We start from the raw sequence: 7,833 nt of genomic DNA, 5'->3' as shown, positions 1-7,833 counted from the left end.
CAGCATCTGGGTAATTACGCTATTTTATTACTATTCTTTTAATTTCAGTTGTTGCATGCCTATTTACACAGCTTCAGGTAATCTTTAGGTGTAAGCATCCTTGAAAATTGCATTTCCCTAGCAAGGGATATAAGAACTGATTTTCACATTCCTCTTTTTCCACCTACACATTCCTTATCCCATTCTCAGTGAACATAGTGCTGACATTTTAACTGTAGTATCCTCTTTATCACATTCCTCTTTCTATCTTGGCAGTACTTTGCATACCAGCATCACATATCCTAGCAGTTCCTTCTCTATTTCTGGAGAAAAGACATTATGATACCTCAAATCTTGGCACTCTCCGCCCTTGATTGTCTTTAGTCTTTGCAGGGACGACATTATAGCAGTTCTCCTTAACAGCACTTTTCTTTCTAGGGTGAGAGATCTAACTAACACTGATTGGACTGGTAACTTCTCCTAGACTTGGCCTTTCAGCTCAGAAAATGTCATTCCCAGTGCTTTAAGATACAAAAAAAAAAAAAAAGAAAAAGAAGTCTTTTCATGTGGAAGAATACTTCCTGACTACTATACCCTCATTTGCCAACATGTGATACTCAGGAGCTAAGCTGCATTACCACGCCTATAAAAAGAGCAATCATAGCAGTGCAAGCAGCCTTGACTGCCAATATGTCTTAGTAACCTTTTATATTACAGCAGTGTTGTTACTGCCACAATAGGTTAGGGTATGTCACTATTTCTATTATGTCTGAAACCACATTTTTCAGGGTTTTATAACTTTCGTACTGTGATAAACACTGAACTGAATCTTTATATATGGCTTGTCAGATAAAATAGATGAAGACATAGTGGCTGGAACTTGGGTGGTATATTACAACAAAAAGGCAAAAAACAGACAAGAGCAAGTGGATTTCTCTCATTTTTGATAGTATAAAAGTTAAACATTCTTAAAAGAGAACATAAACTCTACTCTGAAATTAGGCTTTCTATTTTTGATCCTCAAAAGAAGATTCCGCAGTTAGTGAAGTAGAACTGGCATCCAAGAACTCTTAAGACCCCGGATGGTATTACATTTTTACCACTTCTGTAGATTAAACAAGGAAGCTACTCTCTAGTGGGGAATACCGCCTGCAAGAGCTGGCAGAACAACACGTTCAGAGTACAGGAGGGTGTTTCTGAGGGCCGTCTGGCAACGCCGACAGGAATGCTAATGGGCTGAGTGTCAAAGAAATGGAAAAACTGCATATCTGACGAAATAATCTGAATATGCTCTTGTAAGAGGGTCATGGCATTCCTCCTTCCCATGGGTACTCTCCTGCAGAGTTTTCTGTGCAGTGCATGAACTGATAGGATAAGCCAAGATTACAAATATGTAGCCCTCCTCATCAAAGATGACAAAGCAAGTTCTTCCAGCTAAGCTATTAGTTTTAATTCACAGATCCAGGCAATAATTGAAGAGGAAAAAACCCAAAAGACACTCGAATAGGATTATCAGTTTGCAGCAGTGTGTCTGGCTAGCAATATCACGTCGCCAAGGTAGTTATCCATGTCAAGTCATTAAGAAGGCCAATCCTGCACTCAACAGGCTGACAGGCAGATGCTTTGAAACTCCTGCCAGCGTTTCCATCGTGCCGCTGTGTACGCCCCGGCCCCGATGCCGATTCCCAGCTGGGAGGAGAAGCACTCCCATTGCCCTCCCTGTGTTCGGATCTGCTCATGCCCATGCCCTGGGTGCCCATCAGTATCTCTGAGTATGTTCAGGGCAGCAAAGCAGTTCCAGCATCAAATCAAGTGAAAAAAACATCCGTCTGCTCACAAGACCTGTGCAATGCAACTTTAAAATGACATTTCTTTCTTTTTCAAAGATTTGGGATTTTTTTAGTTATAGACGGACAGATAAAATTAAAGGAAGACATGGGTGATTATGTGGAGCATTCTGTAAACTGGAACAGTGTCCCGAACACGCTGGCAAGATTACAAGGGAACAAACTTTGCAAGGCTGTCTGGGGAGATGTCCGTCTCAACTGAGATGAAAATCCTCACATGATACTAGAGGATTTCCTGAGATACACAGGCATTATCGTGTAACAATAAAGAGCAAATATCAGTAATAAACTTTTGAAATGTACTTGTTTTATCTATACTCATCCTTCACCTTATTCGCTAGCCCTGAATATTTAACTATTTATTCCTGCGAGTCATTGTGTAAATTTAACTTTATGTTTGCAAAGTGCACACTGTTTTTAAAACATGGGTATTGACACCAGAAGTATTGCATGCTTATGCAAAGAAAGAATAAACACCGTGTTACCTTGAGCAATTGCGACCAAGCAGTATAGATCACGACTAACCCGGCAGTCTTTTCTGACTCTTGAATTCTCACGCACGGTCCAGCCCTGAGTCCACGCGGGGACATACGCTGTTCTTCCTCTGCTGTGCCTTGGTTTCAACGTGAAAGGTACCTGAGTGGATGAACCAGGTGAAAATTAAAATAAGCTCCAGGACTGCATGGTGTGCTGGAAAGCACATCTGCTTTGCTGGTCAATAGGCACACATTTTTCTATTTGCTATTTAAACAATCACAGGGAAAGCTTTACAAGAAAGCCATAGGTTTATAAGCCATCAGAATTAAATTTTTTTCAGTAATGAATAAGATTTAGGAAATGTAATCTGCTCATAGATAGTCTACAACACAATCATTTTAAATGCATTTTAGAGAGAGAGAGACACACACACTTTTCGGTAGAAGTTTCTCTCCAATTTAATGGAAATGATTTATAGAAAATAATTTTCGAATTTAAAAAAAGTACATATGCATTGGAAAACCAAATGCAGAAGTAAAAGAAATAAAATCAAATAACAAAAATAAGCCGTGAGGGTGGTACCAATCAAAATTCCCTGGTTTTATAATGTTTTTTACAAGCTGTTTACAAATGAATCCTGTACAAAAATCATTCAGAGAAACTGGGTATAAAGTTTAAAATAAATGGATGTTTTACATACATTTACATACATTTTGCAGCCTGCTACAGACAGTGTACGAACTGAAAGAGAGGCAAACTTTAATTAATACAGCTGTTGAACATTATTTACCCATTCTAGCAGTCATCTGAATTTGGAGTTATCTTCATGTAAAAAATTTAATCTATCTATGCGGGAAGAAAACGGTGTAATAAAAACATCAAAGAAAACAACTCTGATGTGCTCAAAACATAATTTTGCATAACACATTAATGAGAAATGATAGTTAATAAAAATCTAATCATTAAGGAAACAACAGAAAACAAAGAGAAGATCAAGCATCTGAGAAAATCAGTAATGTGGTTTTATAAGATTTGTACGATCATGTTTCTTTCTTTGGTTTAATTACGAGGTAAGATATTAGTATACATCATTTTTATTGAGCTGGGAGGAAAGCTTTTCTCCATATATTGTACAAAAGAATAAGTTGTTCTTGAATTTCTGTGTATTTATCGCTAAGAAAATATACCCCTGAGGTTACTACTGTGATTTACAGGAAACAAATGTGATCAGATTATTTCTTGAAAAGTTATATTGTGTCCGTTAATATTATAAAAGAAATAAAGCATGCTCTGCATTTTTGCCGTGGGGAATCACTGCAGTACAGAATCACTGTAAAAGCTGGATTGATCACAATAAAGAAGGTGCAAAATGCTTGTCTATGCTTACTGAATGAGATGACAGCATGCTAAAATATTAAAACTGTATTACTGTTCCTCATTTCCTCTACACTTTCCACTATTAGTTTAGCTTCAAAGGTGGTGATGTTCTGTGCTCTTACTGACTCATTTTTCCTTTCCAGACTAATGGTATATTTGTTCTGAACCTATTAAAGAGCCTTAAATTCCAAACCCACAGATTTTATTGCAATGTTAATGGTTATTCTTGTAAATGATGCCCAAAACAATATCTGAATAGTGAGACTTGGATATCTTTTGGTCTTTTTTTTTCTAAACACCAAGCACTAGAAAAATTCAAAGATCAATATTTTTAGAGAGAAAGAATTCTCAAATAGACGTTCTCTTTGGTCAGAACAGTGTTTATTGAAAAATACGGATCCTGAATCCAAGCAATGCAAGATCTAAAATGACATTTTTTCACAATTCCATTCAACATCAGTTATAGTGCACTTACATACTGTAGGCACAAAAGCAACACGTGAATTAAAAAACATTAGACAAAATGGATGAATACATTTGATGAAATATTGGCCTAAATTTCACAAAGTGTTTTCCCTGCACTTTTATTTAGAAAAAAAAATAGAAGACTCAATGTTTTTTTCTACACTGCATTTTCTGAACATTGCTTTTACCTTGAAGTTTCATTGTGGGGTACCATCAATGCTTGAACATTTAAAATGAATTCATATATAAAATGAGAAATCATTACAGTGTTATATGTAGATCAGAAAAAGACATTTGTACCAATGCAAACTTTCTATTTTATCCTCAGAAATCTGTTCCCAAGATCCCATTTTTTTGTCCCAGCCTAGGTAATTGTTCATTTCAGTACATACTTAGATATGTAATCATTAATTTTCAAATGCTTGTACTAATCCTCTTGCATCCACAGGCTCTACTCACCTTGCAAGCTCAGTACATTACTTAATGTGCCCAATGACAGTAACTCGTGATACGTGTGCCAGGAGACTGGCACGTTGTATGTGCTGCTCTGTGCCAGGAGGCCCGGAGGGTGATGCCGGCTGTGTGCTTCATCGTTACTGGGCACCAGTAACCTTGCCAGAGCCAACGTTAAGTTCTTCCTATCAATTCTTTCAATAAAAACATGCAGTTTAATATCAAACTACTAAGTGTCAAATATTTTTATATCAGCTATACAGAAAGGCACATATTCAGTTTAGGCAGGTGTTGATGATGCACTCTATCCCAGTAGCAACTGGAAGTCAAGTCCTGAAGGTATTCAAAGGTCTCAGCTGCTGATAATGGCATTTATCAGAGTTTTTTACCTGCCATGCAGGCTTCCATAAAAAGGTAGTGATGTTCCCTGAAGTTCTGATTTTAGCTGTAAGAACTAGACCTGTACAATGTTAGAGTTAGTAGATATTTTATTAAATATAGATATAAAAAGACCAGAATCTAGTAGACTGCAGAAGCACAACATTGGTATAATTGCTTGACCATTAAAGGTTGAGTTCTATAGCCACTCTCCGTCTTTGTGAGTTTTCTGTTCAATAAACCTTTGGGAGCAAAGGGTGACCTATTACTCCCTGGTATACCAGTGGCCAGGAGGCAGGTACTCTTACGCTGGGTACATTTGTGAGCCCTTGTTTTACCTGATCGCAAACACTCAGTATTTCTGCATCTGATAGTATGGGTAGAGTCTGGGTGGAGGCTTTTTGGGCATTAGTAGGAAGCCTGCCATGCCCAACCCCTTAGCTAAGAGCTGAGAGAGACTTGTCACTGTGCTTCTCTTGTGCACAGCAGCACGGTGTAACCAGTGGATAAGGAGCGCTTTCTAGTTCTAGGAAATAGTATGGCTGGATAATTCTTGAATAAATTTTTCTTCTTTTATGTCATAAGAAATTTTTGAAGGACAGTTTAAGAAAAGGTGTGCTTAAGTTTGGAAAACTAGCACCTTTGGAAAATGAAAACTCAACCTTCCCCAGGATGTTAATACTGTATTGCAGTAATGGATGGTTCCCATGCTTCTATCTGATGGGAAACTTTGTGCAAAGATATTTTTTAATGATTCATTTCAGAAAGGCCAAATCATTTTTTCAGCATGTATAGTCCAAGCAAGGCTGCAAGAGTTTAATAACTAATTAAAACCTACATAAAAGATGAGAACTTGAAGGTACAACTGATTCTTCATAAAATGTTTTATTAATTGAAATGCTAACCAAATTGTCAGACTCTATGAGTACCTGGGTGAAGACCAGAACAGCTGCTTAAGATGCTGAGTGGGTGATTAAGCGCTTGCTTTTCCTGTTCCATCGCATCAAGGTCAAAGCCCTTGTCCTCACCCTCAAGGCCTGCCACAACTGTTTTAGGATTTTGTTCCTTTTATTTTTTATTAGTTAACCTGGTTTGCCTGTCTTGCCCCTCCCAATTTAGTTACTTGTGCCTCTGAGTTATCATCTGCTGCCTCCTTTCTGCGTTGTCAGCAGTAACCCTGGTAGGACATCCATTGCCCTGTAAAGCTGCCCTGACGGCTGCCAGCTGGCCAAGACTTAAAAAGTGGGGAAGAAAGGGATTATCAGCATATGCTTGACTTCTAGTTTTGTGATACAGTACGTGACTATATCCTTGTACCAGCAGTTGTCCTTTTATGTTGTAAATGCTTCGGGGCTTCTGGGGTAACATATACATTTAACTTCAGACAAGAAACCTCCCAACAAGAAAATAAATTATTAAGGTTGCAAAGTGAAGGATTCAAAAGGTATGAAAGTCTTCCATTTTAGCTTCATTTTCTCAGCAGATTATACACATTGGGATGCGGCCCTTTTTTACACGATCACAAATTGGTTTTTTGTGCAGTTACTCATTTAACTAGTGCACTGCGTGGATTATGTAGTTAATCTCTGGAATATTCTTGTTTCATCTTTAGCAAAAGTTGGAAGATATGCACAGAGTAAAGCAAGAGTTTTGGAAAGAGTACCCAGAGGCGGGCAGATGCACACTGCCTCGCAGATCTGGATGATTTTCCGCCAGCAGCCATGGGGTTCCTGTATGATATAAAGCAAATGACTTAAGGATCAGATTAAAGGCCTTGTTTTTTTTCTTTATTTTCTGGATTTTTGGCTTGAGATGAGTATCTTCACTTGCATACAGTTAATACAGTTAATGTTCATAGCTTCCTGCTACGGCAGAGCTTCAGCTACCCAGTGCAGGTTAATTTGGGTACACCTGTCATTCAGGAGGGACATCATCCAAAACAAGGAAAAAGGAATCACTTGGGTGTGGCCTCGTTTTGTTTTGTTAAACTCAGGGTGATCTGGACAGAGGATCAGAGAGAAAAGACGTGCCTGGACACCTGAGGAGTCACACAATTGAAAACATGAAAGATCTATCAAAGGTCTGTGTTTATTAAGTACTGATTTCTTGCAATCTGACAGAAAACACTATCATTCATGACATTCAGTAGACTATAATACAACCTGGAATTATACGTATATATATTATATTTATGAAAAAACTTATTTTTTGGACAACAGCCAAGTTTACTGTAAAGGGAAGAAAACCTTCTGTCTGAATTAACAGAGAAGTGTTATCTTGAAGTTAAATACATATATATGTATTACACGGGATATCAGGATACGACCTGATCTGATCTCGTTAACTTTTTCTGAAAGTGTCTTCCTCCATGTAATAGCATGTAATGACCGCCAAATTATGTTTATTCAGCTTCGTAGGCTGCACTTGTGCTTAACTCATTTCTCCTCTGGGTATAGAAGAGCAACAATGAATTCACAGTGATTACTGCCAAGTCAGCAGATTTGCAAACTCTTGCTGTAATGAATAGTTTAAATGAGAGCTGAGCAGAAAGCTGTATTGGAGAGTCCAGCTCCTGCCCTAGCTGGGAACCATTTGTTTCTTTAAAATAAGTAAGGAGCGGGATGCAGCTGGCCTCCTAATCCCAAACACCAGATGGCTGTCTCAGGCAAAAACTGCTCAGCCCACTACTTTAAAGTAAATCAGAATCAAAGTGGTTTATCGATTTATCAACAACATGTAATTAACCAGCAATCAGTGAACCATGTAAGCAAGATCAATATTTGCAGTGCAACAGATAAACCACAATACAAGAGGTAAAACATAATACTAGATGCTTAAAAATGTTAATATGCACCTA

Source organism: Cariama cristata, unplaced genomic scaffold (genome assembly GCF_000690535.1).
Source record: "Cariama cristata isolate BGI_N322 unplaced genomic scaffold, ASM69053v1 scaffold7558, whole genome shotgun sequence".
In the NCBI taxonomy this organism is placed as follows: Eukaryota; Metazoa; Chordata; class Aves; order Cariamiformes; family Cariamidae; genus Cariama; species Cariama cristata.
The sequence above is the reverse complement of the archived record's forward strand: the minus strand, read 5'-3'. Positions refer to the sequence as shown.